We start from the raw sequence: 20,685 nt of genomic DNA, 5'->3' as shown, positions 1-20,685 counted from the left end.
GCAAGTTTCCTTTCGAATTAGTGCTTTTACATTTTTTTGGGTCGATGCCGAGGAATGGATTACTGGGTCAGATGGTACTACTCAGCAATCAAAAAAGATAAACTCCTGCCATTTACGGCAACATGGAGCTTGACAGGATAATGCTAGGTGAAAGAAGTCAGCAGGAGAAAGAGAAATACCAGATGGTGTCATTAATATGTAGAATATAAAGTAAAATTAATTGATAAAGACTAGCTGAAAAACTTACCCTTGATATAGCTGACTACAGAACTGAAGCACCAAGGGGGATTAGGGAGTGTGAAAAAGAACAAAAAGGGAAGCAAAATGGTCTGTGATGGTGGAATATGGGTGAGTTGGTGGTGGTGCTTCCTAATGGTGGTACCCCAATATTACATCAGTTAAAATTAAGGAAAAAGAAATTGTAATTTGGAAAATTAAATGTCTTAACATTTTCGACCATTTCCTGAAACTCTTAACATTTAGAACTTGCCAGACACCATCAGGTATTTCAAAATGAAATTGGGTCTCATTAATTTGGATGACTCTGTCTGTGTCTGAATTTATTTGATTATGTTGAACTAGCAGTATTTCCTTGGATTTTTAGGCACATGTGTGCACATATGTCTGTTTAGTCAAAAGCATGCAGTGGCTTGGATTTTGGTGAAAAAATCTAGTAATTATTAGTTTTGAAATCATTGCTTATATCTTTTCACTTTTGTTACGAGTTTTCATAGCTCCCCAGGACAGAGTTGAGAACAAAGTGAAATGAAAATCCACAGAGGGAGTGACTAACTCATTCTGGAAGACCTCATAGAAGAAGTGACATTTGGGTTGGCTTTGAAGGATGAATTGTTTGCCAGGTGGAGAAAGGGACGGGTGTGGGGCGGCTTTTATAGACCAACAGAGTGACACGGGAAAAGGCAGCGCCCTGAAAGCACACGTATTTCATTACTAGTGAGAAATTAGTTCCTGGGACCATAAGAAATTACAGTGTGAATGCTGTCCCCCATAACTGAGCAAGAGTGGCCTCAAATGGGGAAGGTTATGTCGCGATATTAGAAAAGGATTTGGGGCCAAATTGAGAAGGGTGAGTGTGCTAAGGAATTTGTTCTTTACCTGGAAAGCAGGCAAACACTTGTATTTTAGAAAGATTTCTAGGTAGAAGATAAGCTGAAGAGGTGAGAGAATAGAGGACTTGTTGGAAGGTTTTGAACATAATCCAGATGACAAATGAACTATAGTTACAGAAATAGGAACAAGAGAGGTTGGGAGTGGAATACTCAGGCAATAGAATTGATTAGCAGAAGGAGAAAGGACCTTAATTAATATGTATGAGATGCATATGATAAGACATGAGATTTAACCTTATGACAACCCCCTGAAATAGGTTAGTATTTTACATTTTTTTAAAAAGAAGAAATGTCAGTGTATTTCAGTGACCCATTGAAAAGGCTACTACAGTCAGATAAGTTGGGAAAGAGTAGGTTAAGCATAGTTTTGGCTTTATTCACATTATTTATTATCACCTTTAATCTGAATATGTTTTGTGAAATTCCAAGTGGGCAATATAGACTGTTTTATTTTACTTGGTTTACTATATTTTTTATTTTAAAGATTTATTTATGCATACAAGAACTAGGGTACAGGCCAGAGGTTTGGGTGGTGAGAGGATTCACCAGAGACAGAGTGGGGAACAGAACAGGAGGATTGACCGAAGTACACTGCTGAGAGGAGCAGCGGGCAAGTCAGGAGAGGTCTGCTGCTCCATGTGGGTTGCTCCCTGGCCGGCTGGGGGATCGAACTCATGCTGTAGTGGTTGCAGATAGCTCCATAGGCTGTATCTTAACCCCTGCGCTACCAGGGAGGCCCCTTACCTGGTTTACTTTAAAGAAATTTCTCACAAGACTTATATTGAGAGGTTTTATACTCTCACTTTGCAACTGGAAAAGAGACTTAATAAGATTAACTTGCCCTAGGTTTTTATGACTAGTAGGAAACCTTTTATATTTAAACCCAGGCTTATTTTACATGATGCTGTTTTCCTATTGGAATTGTTTGATCTAAGGTTTGAGGCTACAAAATAAAGACTGACCTCAAGGCTTCTGGTTTGAGTGACTATGATTGCTGGCATTTCAACTGAAATAGTAAACATGAGAAAAGGAGAATGTTGCTTTTATTTTCTATGTGTGGGATCAAAACAGACAATCATTTAAGCTTTGGACTTGTTGTGCATGAGGTGCTCAGTGGAGATGTCCAATAAGCAATTAGAATTCCAAGAAATGAAAGATATATCTTTGAACTTGACAAAACTGTAACTTTTTCTGTTATAAAATGGACCATTAAAGTTTGGATATTCCATTTTATTATGGCTTTAAAGAAAAGTTCCTAGGTCGATGTCCAAAACTGCTAACGTAGTCACTTTGAACACTTTTGATTTTTTTTTTCTTCTAGGCATAATTATTACTTCACGCCCAAGTGTCATGTTTCATTTTGTGTGTCTTTGTTTTGTCAGAGAGCTGTCTGGAGAAAACTTCAGGGAAAAATACCTCTGATCATTTTATTTTTAAAAAAAGTACTATATTCTCACTAGTTCTTATGAATAATTTTAAAGATTTCTTCATCAAATAAATAACCCTGTTTTGACTCATTATATCTCAATGCTATTCTAAAGAATTGCTCACTTTTGCCATCATTATCTGTATGATTTAGGATAAAAGCCTATTCTAGTAGTGTGTCTCATACAATTTTCACTTGATCTGCTTAATAGTTTCTACTTCAGTGTTACTAGATATTTGGCTGATTGCAATTGATGCTCCTTAATTTTCTGCCATTCTGTTTTCACTACTACCATCCAGGTTACTGGAGAGCTAGCTCTCAGAACAAGAGTCAAACCCCTCCTTTAATGGGCAGTTACAGACAGATGAGCTGGACACTGGAATACTCTGGGTGGCATAAATGTTGAATAAGCAATATGAATAAAATAATTTTATCAATTCATAAGCCAGGTTTGCTAGGTGGGAATTGGTCATGGTTTTATAGACTCCTTGTAGGATGATGGCTCTAAGAATATGCAGGTAGTTGGTTGGTTAGGGGAGCCAGAGGGGCATACAGCATATTTATGGAATGACATGTAGGTCAGTTTGGCTGGAAAACAGAGTTCACAGAATAATGTAGTTGGAGACAGGCTAAAAATAAGGTAGCTTGGAGCCAAATTAAGGAAACCTTGTGATGTATTATTTCTAAGAAAATACCATATGCAAGTCTCTTAGTAGTACTGGTCTGGCTGTCACCCTTGTGTGGGCTAGTTTGAGTCTTTGCCAAGGAAACTTGAGCTGGTAAGGTGGCATATGTATGCTTCCAGCTAACTGGGATTCAGGGCCTCTTCCTTTCTTCCCAGGCTGATTTTTTTTCTCTCTGATACCATGTAATTTTGCCATTTGCTTGGCATACTTTCTGATATTTTGGTGGTGATTTTTCAGTGAAACTTGAAGGAAAAGATAAAGTTAGCTGGACTTCTCTTAAAATACCAATAGAAATAAAACAAGGAGACAGCAGCTGTAAAAACATATGCCAAAATTCTCAGTTATGGCCTTATCATGCTAGCTTTAGTGCAGGCTCGCAGTGTGTACTTCTGTTTCCATGGCTACTTGCTAGGCAGCCGATTCCCCCAGGTTGGTATGCTCGAGCATAAGAATTTTTCATGGAAAGGAAATTGAAGACTTTTCAAAGAGTGAAGTCAGTACTTTTTTTGTTTGAGCAGATGAGTTATACATTTTTAAAAAATAAAAATGGTTACTAGTTTCGATTTCCAAGTTATAAGTGAAGTCAGACTTGAAGGCAGTGTTTGAAGGAGTTTGAAATTCTGGCATTTAGATGGTTTCTCCTAGATGGTCCCCATGACAACAAAACTCTGCAGGTATTGAGTATCATCTCTACTGTGAAATATTCATGCCACAAAAATGCCTTTCATCCTTAATGCCACCCTAATAAACCAAGCCAGAAAAATTTAGCTTATTCAAGGTGTTATGTGAATAATTATCTCAAAATTAGTTTTTGTTGAGTTTAATAAGATTGCATTTATGAGGGAACTGTTAAAAAAATGGAGTGATATCATGCTGCATAATATCTTTAGATTAATATTTTTTCACTAAACCACAAGTAAATATTTCAGTTGCTCATTGAAAACATGCTGTGTTATTTTGTGATAGAAATGTTAAATGTCTTAAACACAATAGAAGTGTTTTTTATGCCTCTCTGTAGTGTAATAAGTAAATTCTCTCAATGTTCTGCATACACTCTATGTCCCAGTTTTCCTGCCAAGGAAAAATTTCATTTTATTTATTTTTTTAAAAAATTTATTTATTTATTTATACATGTAAGCACTGGGTACAGTCAGAAGTGCAGGAGGGTGAGAGAATTCACCAGACCCAGAGCGGGGAGTAGAACAGGCAGACTGACGAAGTACACTGCTGAGGGGAGCAGCGGGCAGCAGGAGAGGTCTGTGCACCATGTGGGACCCTCACCAGTGGCCAGGGATCGAACCAGCGCTGCGGGCAGCTTCACAGCCCAGCGCTCAACCCTGCGCCACCGGGGAGGCCCGAAAAATTTCCTTTTAGAGCTAACACCTGATGAAGCCATATATTTGTTAAAAGATGTAATTAAAAAAATTTTTTTTTGCTCAATGGCATTTGTAATGTGTGGCTTTAAAGCTTTGTATAGGCTAAAGTGGTACCCAGGTATAATGAATGAGGTACCATTTAATGCAGAAACTGTTTCTTAACCAATTTTGCTTAAATTTTAGTAGGATCAGTTTTTTTTTTTTTCTAAAATGACAACTTTCTTTTATTTGTTTATTGTTAAAAATTCTTTTATTTAATTCACCACAGAGGGAAAAGCATATAATCTTTAATTCCTTGCTGAGCTTTGTATGGTTTTATCTCTATCTTATTTTGGGTAGGAAGCTGTTTGCTGGTAAGTCCCCCTCTGTCAGACTCAGATGTCTCCATCTGATGCTCATCTGACCAGGGTTCAAAGAGAAGGATTGATGCAGGAAGTCAAGGCAAAGACATTAGGGAGTGCTCACTTAAAGGTGAACAGTGGTAACGTAGGGACTGAACCATGGAAAGGAAGGTAATGAAGCGAAAGGATGGGATTGAATAGTCTGGAAGAAATGAGAAAGATTGACTAATCTTGAGAGATCTTACTGAAGAGTTTTATTGGTCTATTTCCCAGGTTCAGTCAAGTCTTAGGGTTTTTTTCTCTTGTCTCTGTTATGACCTATTCAATTACATACATCCATATTCTTGATTGAATGTTTTAACAGCCCATTTTACTTCCTTTAACCACACATTGACTCTTATCTTTTATTGACTTTCCATTGCCAAACTTCAGATTTTAACGACAGGGTAGGGCTGTCCATATGTGTTATATACAGCATTAGATCTTTCATAGTATGAAAGTACTGACTGTGGAGCTGGGGACTGAATTTGAATCCTGGCTTTGCCCATTAACAGCTCTGTGGCATTGGGAAAGTTACTAACTTGTTGTGGTGTCTTCATATGTGAAATGGAAATAATAATCATACTTGCTTCAACGGATTCTCTAAGAACTAATATATCTGAAATGCCTACTGTGTTAGATTTCCATTGTTGCTAAAACAAATTACCCCAAATTAATGGCTTGAAACAGCATGACCTTTTTACTCTTATGGTTTTGTAGGTCAGAATTCCAACACAGGTCTCACTGAGCTAAAGTCAAAGAGTCAGCAGAACTGTGTTCCCTTTTGGAGGCTCTAAGAGGTCACTCTTTTGGCTCCAAGAGGCCACCCACATTCCGTGGCTCCTGGCCCCGTTGCTCCTTGTTCACAGCTTTTTCTCTGTAGTCACATCTTACTTTCTCATCTCAGCCTTCTTCTACTTTTAAGGATGATGTGGTTGTATTTGTCCCATTTGGATAATGTCCCTTAGTTGGTTCCACCTACAGCCTTCTTTATATGTACCTGAGACCAATGACATTCATAGAATCCAGGAAATTAGGATGTGGAGATCTTTGTGGGTTTGGGGAGGGGGTCTTGATCTGTCCCCTTCCATTTTTACCTCATGTTATACTAGTGTTGCAGTATTAATGTTTATATTTTCGCATAATTGTGTTCTAAAAACTTTGGAGCAGATATGTTCTAGACACATGAGTGTGAACAGAGAGAAGTGGAAACAATTATGTACAAATGCTAATTTTTTTTTGCAACCAGATAGACTAGAGATAATTCTGTCATATTTTTATAGCTTTTCACATTTGCCTTTTCATTTGGCTAGTGCCTCTGAAGATTTGCAAAAAGTAGTTAATAAGATTGGGGCAATAGTTAATCTGTTCATTTTAAGCCTTTTTTCCCCCCACTGAACTTTCGTTTTTTCTCCTTATATCTGTACAGTGTGACAACTGCATTCAATATGATGATTTACACATCTGGCAAAGACTCAGAAAACAAATGTAATGAAATGTATTAACATTTGCGAGGTACCTCATAGTTTACAAATGTTTTCATATAACTGGTTTTATGGAGCCTGTCAGCATGTTGAGAAGTAAAGCAGCTCTAATCTTTTAGACAATAAATATGTCTCTATATATTTGCTTTCCCATTGCTTCTGCCAAAGATGATGGGGCAAGAAAAACTCTTACCTTGTTCTTTAATTAAAATTTGGCAGAGGTATGATCATGGGGAAGAGGTAAAATGAATGAATAGATGAGCTCCAAGGTTTCTGCAGAGGAACTAAGCTGAGACTCCATGGCTGTGTTTCTCTGCTGTGCTTGGTTCCTTACTGTGAGTATACAGAGGTGGGATGGCAAAGAGCACTATTCTTTCCCTTTCCTAAGCAAGGCCATAAATATATTAAGGGATTGTTTTCTAGTGCAGTGTGCATGTACCTGGACTCTCAGTGATTGCATTTAATAAAAAGGGGTGGAGGGGAAAATTTGTTCTCAGCTCATAAAACTCACTAAAGAAAATATTTAAAGTCAACTGATATGTCAACAGCAGCAAAATATTCTCTCTTTAAAAAGTGAATGCCAATAACAATAATTGTGATTCTGGCAATGCAAAAGTGCTCAAGAAGGTGACTTTCAGCTCTTGGCTTTCTCCTTTCCCTCTATTTCCAAAGGACTTGCTCCCCAACAACAGAGCCAAGTGATTTATGGTCACTCATGTCAGCTGCTGAGGTTCACAGGACCACACAGAGTGGTGCTGGGCCAGATCTTTCTTCCTGTGGATGTAATGGCAAAGGAAGTATTCTTTTGTTCAAAAACAATGTGAAAAATGATACACTTGTTTGTTCTTAACGCCTTTTAAGATGCTATGGAGATAACTTTAGCTTTGCATTTAGTAAATTTGCATTTAGTAAAGTCTTAGTCATTTTTCCAACTGTCATCATTGCCCCCAAATTGTATAAGATCAGTGAATTAATTGAAGAAGACAGCTTCATTAATGTCCAACTTGATTATGTTTCTGTATTAAAAAGATACAATGAACTTTATGATATTCCACTTAGAGAAAATAAATATTGATGCAAGAATTGCTATGTCTCCCCAATTATTTTTCTTTTTCTTAGGTGGTTTAGATTTTAAAGGGCATAAACATTAGTGTGTTCTTTCTCTTATTAGTGATTTGAAAGTTGCTTATAACCTTTCATTTGTATCTTCAACCTAATATTTTTTTTAAATATAAAACTGTAATAGTTGTTAGTGCTGTTGGCTTAAGAGGGGATTGGCAAGTCACATTGCCCACTGCCTGTTTTGTAAATAGTGTTTTATTGGGATACAGCCCCAGCCATCATTTACATATTTTCTGTGGTTGCTTTCATGCTATAAAGGCAGAATTGAGTAGTTTAATTGAGACCATATGTCTTGCAAAGCCTAAGATATTTACTCTCTGTCCCGTTATGAAAAATATTTGTCAATCAGTAAGGTACATCACACCATATTAAGTGATGTGAGTTCCCAAATTATTTAAGACTGAGTCTGATAGCTTATGATATAGGTGAAGAAAGGAACTCCCAAATTTCAAGTGATAGTACAAATCAGATTTAAATTCTTTTATTCATTCTGTGTCAAATTGTGTGACTTTTGAGTTCCTTCTGTATGTGAGGCAATGTTCTAGGCATTTTGGGATCTAGAAGTAAACAAAGAAGATAAATGCTTGCCCTTGTGAAACTTAAAGCCTAATGGAGCGGGCAGAGAAGTAAAGAGATGAACATGGAGTATAATGCCTATTGTGCCTTGTTTTGGTATGTTTATATTGAGATTCAAGCCCAGGTGATGGTATCTTAATCTCCAATGAGATTCAAACTTACTGAAAAAGGAGAATATAGAGAATGAAAATATCACAAATAAATATTTTCCCCCAATTCATCTTTTTTATAGCTGAATAGTATTCAGTTTATAAATACACCATGTCTTTTTAATCCACTCATCTGCCCTTGGTCACTTAGTGTTCAGTCTTTTTTTAAAAAAAGATTTATTTATGCATATAAGAACTGGGGTACAGGCCAGAGGTGTGGTGTGTGTGTGTGAGAGGATTCACAAGAGACAAAGTAGGGAACAGAACAGGCAGATTGACTGAATTACACTGCTGAGGGGAGCATCGGGCGAGTCAGGAGAGGTCTGCTGCCCCATGTGGGTAGCTCCCTGGCCAGGGATCGAACTCATGCTGCAGTAGCTGGGGGTAGCTCATAGGTTGTGTCTTAACACCTTGTGCCACTAGTGAGGCCCCAGAGTCTTTTTTTTTTTTTTTTTTGGTCCTATTTTAATGTCTTCTTTTTCTTTGCTTTTTTCTCTTTGCATTCCTATCTTGTGTGGTATTATGTGTATCATATCTGTGTGGTATTATGTGTATCGTATCTGTATCTTTATGTTATAGGGCTTCATTTTATTGTATCTTTCATTGGCAACTTTAAAAACCAATTTTGAATTAGTTGGTATATAAGAGGTCTCAATGTAGCAATAACACTGTAAAAGCAACAATGTGAAAATTGTAATTTACTTGTTAGCCCAATTTACTTGTTAGTCACATACCTTATCTGACTAAAAATAATTGTAGGGCTGGGAATTTAAAGTGAATAACTTTGAAAGAAAGCACTATTTTCTTTTATTCTAAGTAGAGAGTGACTTTTTGGATTTGGTTGAATAGTACTTAAGAGACTCAATAAATCTGGTAAATTCCATCAGCTAGCTGGATAATGACAATCCAAAGTTGAAAACGTGGGGTTCTGCAAAACTCAGTCACAAAGGATTAAAGAAATTTTGGTTGCAAATTATTAAAAAAAGAAAAGAAAAACCCACAGCTGTTTTAAAGTGGGTGTTTCCTCTTGGAGAGAAATCCCAAGTCCCTTGCAGTTCTATTCTAATTTCTTCGTAACTTGCCAAAGGTTGGCAACCTCTTCTCAGTTGATCTTCGACACTGTAGGGAGCAGAAGGAATGTCTCATCTATGTCTGGAGTGGGTGGTCCCCCCAAGGGAGCCCAGGGATGCCTCAGGTGTGGCTGGGAAATTTTCCTTTTGTGAATGTGCTATACAGGCTTTAGAGGCAAACTTTTAAGTGGGTATGTTTGGAAAACACTGAGCTCTAATTTCTAAGCTAAAATTGATTACCTTCCAAATAACTTTGAGAGGAAGAGAAAGACACCTGAAAAGAGATTTTGAGTGTAAAAATGCTTTTCTTGCAGCAGATCAAAAATGCAAAAAGATGGGGGAGCAGGTAGGTTACAGATCTGAGGTTCTTGCTTGTGATCTCAGACAAATTACAGTATGAGTTGCAGTCATTGGATTTTAGGTTACATCTGCTTTCTCTTAAAGTTCTTGGTAAACTGAAACTGTTAGTGAGTAGAAGCCTGACTGAAAATTCTGAAAAGCAACTGTGTCCAGATCACAAGATTTTTCTTTGTTTTTGTTTTCATGGAAAAGTTGTTCTGGGCTTGGTGACTGTTTTATTTAAACCAAGTACAAATGTAGGGAGCTAAATAGACACCCTTAGTTTAGCCTTCTGAACTCTGGTTTGTTTGGTTCTTTTTTTTCCTTTTTAACTGTCAGGGCACAAATTTTAGTGTCTTTGCTGCTTTCTATCTTCAGCTCTGCTGTTTTGCTTTTGTTCCTCTTGGGGAAACATGGGGATGAGAACATTTATCCACAAATTATCCTCAGCCTTACAGCTTCCACACGCTATAGTCTCGAAGTCAGTGGGGCTGGCACATTATAAACTGAGAAAAGATGGCTTGTTGGTGAACAGCTGAGACTCTCCATCTGATTTTGGTTTGTATATGGTTGGATTGCACATCACAATGAATTTGGTGAATTATTTCCTGGGCTCTGGCAACTCTGCACCCCTTCCTCTGTATTAGAGATTTTCTATCTGAGAACTTGAGGAAAAAATCACAGAGTTCATGGAAACCCACAGTTCTAAGTGAACAAATAAAGAAACACACCTTGAATCTGAAAGAGTGTTTTTCAGTTACATTCCTGGGATATGGATGTATATGTATATCCCTTTTTGGCGAGCATATTAAATGACATTCTGGAATGTGAATTTAAATTGAGTTTGTGAAAATCTTTCCAGCAGCAGTTGAGTCTGGATTCGATTCCACAGTTTAATGGTGGAAGCTTCTCGACATCGCGGCACCTGCTCGCTTGAGCAACCCGACAAATGCTGCTTATGGACATTTTCCACCATTTGGTGATTAGTCACCTCTCAGTTTTGCGGTTTTTGCCATGAGATGATTTCACTTTCCCTTCGGTGCTCACGAGCTCTCTGTGTCTGTTTCACCCACCTTTGCTGTTTTCATTTTCCTCTGGATTTGTTCCCATCACAATTGTTTATACCTTCGCTTCTACTCATTCTTCCAGTGTCACAGCTCTGCTTGTTCCATTTTGACTTGTCCCTTAAAGCGTGAATCTCTTCCTTTGGAAAAAAAAAGTTCCTTTTTCTTATGTGATTGATTCCAACATCAAGATGGAGAGACCTTTTTTCAATTACCTTTCATAGCTTAGAAACCAGTAGCTCTTCTCACTTGAAGACCATTTGGAAAGGCTTCTTTTTGCTTTTACTGCTTTTTGCTTTTCCTAAGTTGACTAGATTGCTACTTACTAGAGAAACCACAAGCATTCCTGTGTGAAATTAAACTCACTGTTTTGTGATTTTGTGTGTGGGGGTGAATGTGAGGGGCATGGTAATATTTACAGTCACTGGCCTTTACCTCCCACAGGTTTTCTGTTACCATTTTGTTGATTTTAAACTATTCCTATATATAGGACTAGTTTCCTGATCTCGCCTCTTACACCTTTTTTTAGCAGGACACCCAAGGGTCCCATTTGCTTGCTTCTTCTTGTCCTGGCCCCACCCCAAATGCTTTTCATATGGTTACTGCCCTTCCCAGACCTTTTCAGCTTCCTGAACTCTTGAGAACCTACTAGCATTCAGCTAGAATGTTAGAGCCACAGGGCTGGTAAAGGCATACTAAGTTAGCGCTTCATTCCTTTCTGAGGAAAAGCAGTAATTTAATTCAAGAATTGTATTTGATTGATTATTTCTGATCTAACACTTTGGCAACATTGAGATGCCTTTTTAAAAATGGATCTGTCTTATAGACAAAGGAAATAATTTTTAACCTTTGTACTGTGCTTTGCAAACCTATCAAAACAAACCCTGTCTGAAACTCAGGGACATAATAGACTCAAATAACATAATGTCCTTTGCAGCAGGATTTCAACATCACAGACTTTGAAAGCAGGGAATGCTTGTCTGATATTTGCACAGAATTTTATAGGTGCCGATATGAAAACTTTGAACTAATTTCCTTGGTACTTTAATTTCTTAATTGGTATAATGAAGACTTTCTGTCATTCATAGAAATAACCATTTGGTTAAAAATATGCCATGTTGAGCATAATTTAGAATATAAAAGAGGTGCATAAAAATAATAAGATCAGTCTATGCCTCTGGCATGAAATTAGCCTTTCTATTGGATGTTAATACTAAGTATTTACTCTTTGTAGATTTTTATTTGCTCATGAGTATGTGGACATTTCTTAACTGTGAAATAAAGATTTTAGTTAGTTCTTTGAAATCCCAACAGTTTTTCTGTCAGAAGAGTATTTGATATCATGGTTAAGGTAGTGCCAGTTCATCTACCCAACTACCACATTTCTGTGTTTCTATTGGAAAATACACTCCCAGTTAAGATGTGGGAGGTCAAAAGCACAACAAATGTTCATGTACCTCTGTGTAATTGACATGCAGCATGCATTAACAATGTAAAAATAAGCATCAGAGAGACCAGTCAGGAGTGTAGCATATGATCAAAAAGTGGATGCTATGGAGGCTGTAGATTCAAGGTCACTAACTAAGGTTTCACACCTTTAAGAGCTCTGGTCCATAAACAGGATCAGGAAGGGCAATGGAGTTTTGTGAAGTCCACGCATCTGTGTCAATTCTGGTTTCCATGTATCCTGAGATAAAAAACAAAGATGTGGCAGGACTGGGACCAAAACATGACTTCAGTCAATGCTTATATGTTTAGGTTGCTCATGAACAAAGTTTGTTAAAACCAGAGATACCATATATATATCAATGAAACTGTCCTTAGCCTGAAACCTCCAGCTCATGTCAGCTGTGTGCAACTGGCCTTCACATCAAGACTTCTCTTCTTGCTGTCCCAGCAAAAGGTTTGATGTTTTTGGAAGTTGACCGCGTTGAGAAGCTGGACTTCTGTCCCAGAAGCAACACATAGGAAAGAACCTTAAAAATGGCAGTTGATTTCCAAAGTCATTCTCTGGAACATGTAATGTACTGATAAATGTTTACAGTGTTTACTATTTAAAACAATTATTTATCTAGTTTTATAGCTTAACCCTGAGGATAATTAGGCCTTTGAGAGCCTTTGGCTGGGAAAATACATTGCATATTTCACACAACCCATTACAAAAACACTTAACAAAATGTAACCTATTCCTAAATTTGTGGTTTGCAAATGTGTATTGTTTGTGCTATATGCATGGATATAAGATTATGTGAGAGCCCTCATTGTAGGTGTATGAAAGTTGCTGGATGATTTCTAATGTCCTCCTCTTCTACCATATTGGCAATTCTATTAATTCCACCACTAAAAAATGGTGTTTGTGCTGAGTCTTGATAGAGATAATTATATAGCTGCTATGAGTATAATAGTCAGTAATGATATTCCTGGCATATATTCATATAGTTTCCTGACCCCCACCCCTCACCCCCATTGGGACTGTGGCAAAAAGACTAGACCAGTTCTAATAACCAAACTGTCAGACTAAATAGTGATTCCATTTCAACTTTGTAGATTATTACCCAGAACTGTCAAGCATGAGAAATATTTTATCAGCTATTTTTTTTCCCGTCATCTGTATGTCTAAGACAATGGAACAAATGGGACTAACTTCTTTTATCTCTTAGTTGTGAAAAATTTCTGTTGTTTTTGGGAATAAAAACTCTCAAGTTATGAAAAGTATGATCAGAGAAAGGACACAAAATAAAAACTGAGCGTTTGTTCCAATGTGATTTTTATGTGAAGCTGGCCATTTGTTGAAGGCCTTAAAATTTTTGAAGTATTAAAATATTTGGACAACTGTATACATATTTCAGTAGAAACAAAAAGACATTGTAAAAACCTAAAATTTTTGTAAACTTCTGTAGAGAAAGAACATCAGGCTAATAACCAGGAATTAAGTGTGTTAGGCCTCTTTACTGGCACATGGATAGGCTTTGTTAATATGAACAGTTTTGGGCATTTACCTTATATATTTGTATAGTGCCAAATAACATTCCTCACTGAGTTATAAATCCAAGTAGGGAGGGAAGAAATGAAAACTGCCAAATTGTTCTTTCATTGTTACGGCAATACCTTCTGTTTACTGCTTTTCCATGGTGTGGAAAAACTCAGTTTCCCCTTCTGTTTTGTGAAACCTAAAAATAGAATTATATTAAGAAGGCAGAGAAGTGAGAAAAACTATTCACTTTTGAGCAAGTTGTGGTCATTGGAAACATGACATAATGTTAGCTGTTTTCCATAAACATATTTTAAGCAAACGTGTTTTTAAGCTCTGTTTTTGGTTTAATAGCAAGTCCGCTGTGAATTTGTATATTGTGGAAAGAGCAAATAGTATTAGAAGGAGCCTGTTTGTTGGCAGGTCTGAGAATGGAAATGGTTTTCTCTAGGATCCCTGATTCCATCCAGGCTGTTAAATTACTATAAATTATATTCCTACACCAGATTGGTGAGTCCCCAAATAACAGTTTGCACTATTTTCCAGCTCCTTAGTGTATCTGTACCTAATAGTTTTGCTTCTTGTTATACTGTGAAACTAATATATTCTTGTCCACAGAGGAGCTCACATGTACATTCCAGGTGAAATTTTACCTCAATAAATTATTCATCACCAAACACCACAGAATTTGTGACCCATTTATTTAATCTAATAATATTCAATGCAGAGAAATTGCCATTAGCTAAAAAATGCTTTTTGGAATTTATAGTTAATGGAATTTAGATTGCCCTGATTTTAATGGCTTTAGGAATTGTTTGTTTCAATATTAAAGGATAATTTTTCCAAAAATGGAAAATTCTGACTCTGATACAGATATAAACACATATTGAAGATTTTATTGATCTCATTAATGAGAGAACAGGTAGATGTTATAACCATTCAAGAAGAAGTGCAAATTTATATGGAATAAAGGGATGTCAAATGAATTTACAAACGGATCAAAGGTGACTTTTTCTAATGGGAGGGAGAAGGGAGTTAATTGAATTGGCAGGTGACAGAATTTGTCGACAGTATTTTGCTTTGCTCTCAGTTTTATATAAATCTAAGAGATATATAATAGTTCAAAGGCAATGAAAAGCTGGAATCAGAGGTCCTAGAAGGATTCTCTAACCAATGCATTTTTTTTTTCCATTGGACACATCTAGCAGTCTTTTTTGCATATTTCCTTATATTAGTTATAAGTGATAGAAATGATCCTTTGATAGTGCCAGAGGAATTAGTTGAGAAGATACATAAGCTTCCTTGATTATTTTCTGATAGGTAAAAGATTATTTTAATTCCTTAACAGATACAGATGTCTTCATTCACTGTTATGAAAGGTGTAAAGTTTATTCTCTAACAATATGATTTAGTAAGATTTTGTAAGGCAAGAGACTAAGAATTTATGAACAGAATGATGAGTATGTGAAACTAGATGATGTATGATACTGGTGGAGGTCATTCGAACTTTCTCCTAGCTTGTCTCTATAGGGAAAGAAAGGGTCTTGGAAGAAAGCTGATTGCTTTCTAATTGAAAGAGTAGGTGTATGAATCCTAGGGGAGAGGCCAGTGACAAGATTTAAAATCTTCATGAGAGAAACATGAAAAAAATGAGTCAGTTAAAGAACTTATCCTCCATGGGACCTAAATCAATCTCCATTTAATAGTACTAGCAGAGATACCCATCAACATAGAGCCTTAGAGATAGTTTATTATGATTTCCTTTGTGTGTTAATTAATTCTGTCTCCCTTTATTTTGATAAAAGCACTTAGAAATTCTAAGACAGACATGTTTATGTGCTTTAAATGTAATAAAAGGGAAAGAAGTTTTCCTGTAGATAATGAGAATGGATGGAGAACTAAAAAGGAGAATGGATAACTAAAAAGGTTCGGGCTGCTGATTCCTTTAGTCTAGATAGGGAAAAAAGAAAATTAAAGGAGGTGGTCTGCACTGCTCTTCTGGAGACTGCAAAGCAAGCACTGGCATGAGAGTCTTTGATTTGTGGGAGTGGGTCATCTTCCAGGCATTTAGAGTAAGTGCCTATATAATCTCTTTCATGAATATATGTCAAGACCTGATGGGTTTTGAAGTTCCTATAAGCCACTTAGAAAAGCACCAATATCCATGATGATATGAAATTTCCGTATCAGGAGTGAGAGCTTTAAATCAGATGAAAGGTCAAATTAGAAGGCAACTTTGTTTTGTGGGCAAGGGTCCAGATTCATTCTAAAACCAAACTCCTTTTCAGTTGTTTGTTTTTAGCTTACTGCTTTCATTCATGGCCTTATTTTCTCCTAGTCTTTGTTGTTGATTTATATTGGAAAGAGGCTGTATATGCTGTGTGTCCACCATGCATGGGCAGTCCCTCATCACTGTAACAGAAATTTGTGGCCAGGAAACTCAGAGAACCTATCAAATTCAAGACCAAGTTAGTGAAAGCTGAAGAATGTACAAACATAGAAAAACACAAATCATGGCAATTTGAAGAGAACAAAGCAAGAGAATATAAGCGTTGCCTCTGAAGTGAAGAAATATGGTCAGACATATGATTTGAGATCTGATTTGCAGCCAAGCTTTGTTGGGAATATCTGAAATATTGGAGAAAGTAATTGTCAGACTTGCTCAATATAACAAAAACAAAAGTCTAAAACATAGAATGGAAGTGCCAAAATCAAGACCCATAAGACTTTACATGATATATTATATAGAAGTATCAGGCCAAAAATGTAGTCAACTTTGTTTTCTTTGTGTTTCTACATTACATGGTAAAAGAAAGAGGAGTGGGTTATGAAGCACTTGGCCTGTTGCTTTACAAACTCTGCGGTCTGTAGTCGGCCCTTCTGCAGGTCAAGTCCAGTCTGCCTGGTTATAGCAGAGGTTTGTTTGTGCTGATGGGTCATTTCAGTGCTGGGTGACGTACATTAAACTTCTGTACATTCTCTTTTAAAATTTTCTTTACGTGCCAGTTAGCACAAGTTTGGATTGTGAAATAGAAGTTAATAGACATTGACCAAATTTGTAACTTACTTTGTAAACTTAAAAAAAAAAAAACAAAACAGATTTGTCTGACAAGTATATGTCAGTACTTGAGTGATTGCATTTTTTTTTTATTTATGCATACAAGAACTGGGGTGTGGGCCAGAGATGTGGGGGTGACAGGATTCACCAAAGACAGAGTGGGAAGCAGAACAGGCAGACTGACTGAAATACACTGCTGAGGGGAGCAGCAGATGAGACAGGAGAGGTCTGCTGTGCCATATGGATTCGTTCCCTGGCCGGGATTGAATTTGTGCCGCAGTGGCTGACAATAGCTTGATAGCGATGAGACTTTATGCTCTGCACCACCAGGGAAGCCCTGAGTGATTTCATTTTTAAACACAGGATCCTGAGCTCATACTTCATTACTACTGCATCTCCCCATATATTGCTGAGACTCAAAGGACTAGCCTCTGCAGCCAAAAGCATGGTTAGTGAACCTTCAATGGTGATTTAAAAAACATGAGAGTATAGCCTTTGTTTTCCCTGAGACTGCATCCCAGATGACAAGTTAAATTGGCTTAGAGGAAGGAAGAAAATGTTTTCATATGTACATGAACCCCCCAAATTTTGGAATTATTTGAAGAAAAAATAAGCCTGTATATTCCTGATAGTGGACAATGCCACACTGGCTGGTGATGGAGAAGATATTGCTGGTGAAGACAGCTAGGAGAGCTCCAGGAGGAGTTTATTTCTGAGCACAGAACAGTGTTTGCATGAGAAGATCTACAAGCTTATCCTGCAAGTGTAGGGCAAGATCCCATGCTGGCCCTTTGTTTATATACAAGCGTGTTCCTTCCCAAACTGAGGCAGTCTCCCAGAAGGAGAAGATGGCAATGAACTGTGGATCTGGCATGTGGAAACTCGAAAGGTGAGGCTTGTGAGAAGTTGTTTATTGGTGGCTGGAGCTATGGAAACTGAAGGTGGGAAACTAGAATTGGAAAACATCTATTATTGTGTAGCGGTTAAGGCTCTGTGGTTAGGAGGGGAACATCCGAGCAAATGATATAGCAGAATGCCAAAGGGAACAGGGTCAGAGAAGGCAGGAAAAGAGAATGCAAGAAATACCAAGTAAAGACTCACGGTCATGAAATTACTGGAATTTTAGCACTCTTTTGAGGCTCCCAGAAGGTCTAGATGCAGTAACACATAGTAATGTTTTTTAAGCACTTACTATGAAATAGGAAGTAATATCAAAACCACATTATGAGTGAGGAAACTGAGTTCACAGCAGTAGAACCAGGACTGTTAACCTATTTTACCTTGAAAATAACGAGCTGCCTGCATTAGGCTTTTGAATTTTTAATTAGATGAATGATAAAATAAAGAGTTAGAAATGACTGTAAATTGCCAGAAACACAATTCCATCAAGGCATTCAGCTTACATACCAAGAGACCTTAGTCTGAGCAGCAGAAATGGAAAAAATGTGGTTTATATGACTATGGAGAATATTCTGTGCATGGATTGCTGTATCCTGTTCCAGACACCTTATTGGTAGAGGGATCCATTAGCATGGAAAGGACCTGAAATTTGCTTGTGGATGAAAAAGTGAAAGACATGCGAAAAGCAATAAAAATATACTGAAAACAAAGAAGGTGATATGTGTATATGCTGATACAGCAGAAGAGGAAAAAGACTCGAGTTTGCAGAAAACCCAGTCCAGACTCAGAGAAATATAGAGCCTTGAAATCGATTAGAAATTCCTTTTTTTTTTTTTTTTGGCCCCAGGGCGGGCATTTCTGACTTTCTCTTAAAACAGGAAAAGGGATGGGTTTAAATTTTATTTCTTTAATTTTCTGTAGTCCTTATAGCAGTAAAAGGAGAAAATCAGTGGACTGAAATTCAGGGACCACTGAGGAAATGAAATAATAAGCCCAGGCAAGTTCATGAGCCTGTCTGGAAGTTATCTTTATAGGCTTTATGAGAATAGACATTTCATTGAATCATTACCAATTGCTAATAATCAAGGTGTTAAGTAGGAGAAATTTTGAATCTAAAAGCTGTTGTTAGAAGAAATGTTTCTTTCCTTTGGATTACATAACCAAATTATTACTAATATTACTGGGGAGACGTGTTTAATGATTAGTTATTATGATTTTTATTGGTAGCACATAGTTTAAAATGTATATATATTTGGTCTCTAAAGGTCCTGATTGTGGTTGAATAGCAGTTCTCTTGCCCAGACATTTTTATTTACATTTATTTATTTATTATTCTCCATATCCAAAGAAATGGTAAACCCCAGCCTAGTTACAAACTTTCAGATTATAAATCAGTGACATTCATATTCCTGAGGTTATATGTCAAAGCAACAATTCCGGATAAGTCAGAACATAAATGAAGCAGTTTTGTTTTTCTCCAATTAACATTTTGGATTATAAGGTAAGGACCTAGAGAAGGTTAAGGCTTTTCCTCCTACTCCAAAATGGTATTTTTAATGTTTCTGTACATATTAATATTCATGTCAGTGGAGCCGATGATTCCATCACTCCTGAATTGTAAGAGAAGACAGTCCTGTTAAAATGTCCTTAACAAAAGCAGATGTTACCAGGATGGAGCTATCCATTGAAAGCTGCTCTCTGTGGAACACAGTAAAGTTAGTCCACAGGGCATATGATATTTTTCCAGTCCACAGTAACATTAGCTAGAGTATGCATTGTGTTTTTGGATGCAGCAGAGAAACAGTCCCTTTTGATTCAGTTCAGTTCCTGTTCAACTGTTCCTCCTCCTCAGTTCATCCCTCACCCCTCCCAACCCCCTCAAAGCTGTCTCCTGCTGGTTTGAGCATCTTGATCATTTCTGGCAGGACAGTGGTCGTGCTCCCCAGTCATATTACTTAGTGTCTGGGAGTTGCAGAGGTGGCTCATCGTATACTGTGTTCCAAGAGAAACTGATCTCTGTGAATTAGATTAAGGCCAGATCTAGTCTTGGAGGAGGCTAGTAAGTAGCAGGGAAACTATAACTTGATGAAATGATCTAGCAGAAGAATAGCCCCGTGTGTGTGTGTGTGTGTGTGTGTGTGTGTGTGTGTGTGTGTGTGTGTGGTTGGTTGGTTGGTTTTATTCCCCTTGGTGTGGAGTAAGGAGAGTAATTGGGTGTGGGTGCAGGAAAATTCTTCACTTCCTTAGCATGTATGTTTTAATTTATTTAGTGATATAACTTGTTATAAAATTTGAATTACCTCAGTTATCAATTAAAGAAGCTAGTAAGACATATTTTCAACCATAAAAGCTCATGATTGTAAAAAGTCTCCCATCCATGGCCATATTTCATTAGGGATAGAATTTATACTATTATGAATGTAAGCATCACATCTTATAATTTCTTTGACTTTGAATTTGTCTATTTTTTTAAAAAAGACATTTATTCAGCCTCATGATCAGACTGTCACATTCAGCAATCAACAGCATGGGTGCAAAAAAAAAAAAATCTATATAAAAACCCTTTGTTGGAAATGCTTTGAACTTTCTATACAACAGAAATTAAAATAACCCTGTTATACAGTTTGTCACAAATACAGTCCTTGAGATTTTTGCCCATGAGTATTGTTTAAAATACTCAACACATGAGTATTGTTTAAAACATATCTTCTTTGTACCTGCTAGGCCATGCCACCTCTGTGCTTGGCTGAGTTCATAAATCTATTGTAACCTGTAGCTTCCCTGTAACTTCTCATTGAAATCTTCTGCCACTGCAATAGCTGCTGTGGCTGCTGGAACCACCACAGCCACCTTAAAAGTCATTTTGTGAAGTATTGGCCTCTATCACTGTAGGGGCCAGGGATTCTGCCTCCAAAGTTTCCTCCTTTTGTGTGTCTAAAATTTGAAGATTGATT

At 37.2% G+C, this 20,685-nt stretch overlaps 1 protein-coding gene across 6 annotated transcripts in view; it reads left to right on the top strand.

The window, feature by feature from the left end:
• BICC1 (BicC family RNA binding protein 1) overlaps window positions 1-20,685 on the top strand; it is a 277,048-nt gene that overhangs the window by 189,635 nt on the left and 66,728 nt on the right. The window contains exon 1 of one of the 6 annotated variants that reach the window (XM_054689988.1): window positions 6,329-6,513. The exons of the other annotated variants lie outside the window; for them this stretch is intronic. The gene's annotated coding sequence lies outside the window, so the exon portion shown is untranslated. Of the gene's footprint in view, window positions 1-6,328; window positions 6,514-20,685 lie in introns of those variants that run through there. 6 annotated transcript variants of the gene reach the window in all.

This window comes from Talpa occidentalis, unplaced genomic scaffold (genome assembly GCF_014898055.3).
Source record: "Talpa occidentalis isolate TD23 unplaced genomic scaffold, MPIMG_talOcc4v2.1 talOcc4.8, whole genome shotgun sequence".
Classification (NCBI taxonomy): domain Eukaryota; kingdom Metazoa; phylum Chordata; class Mammalia; order Eulipotyphla; family Talpidae; genus Talpa; species Talpa occidentalis.
Note: the sequence above shows the minus strand (reverse complement) of the source record. Positions and strands in the feature narration are given on the sequence as shown.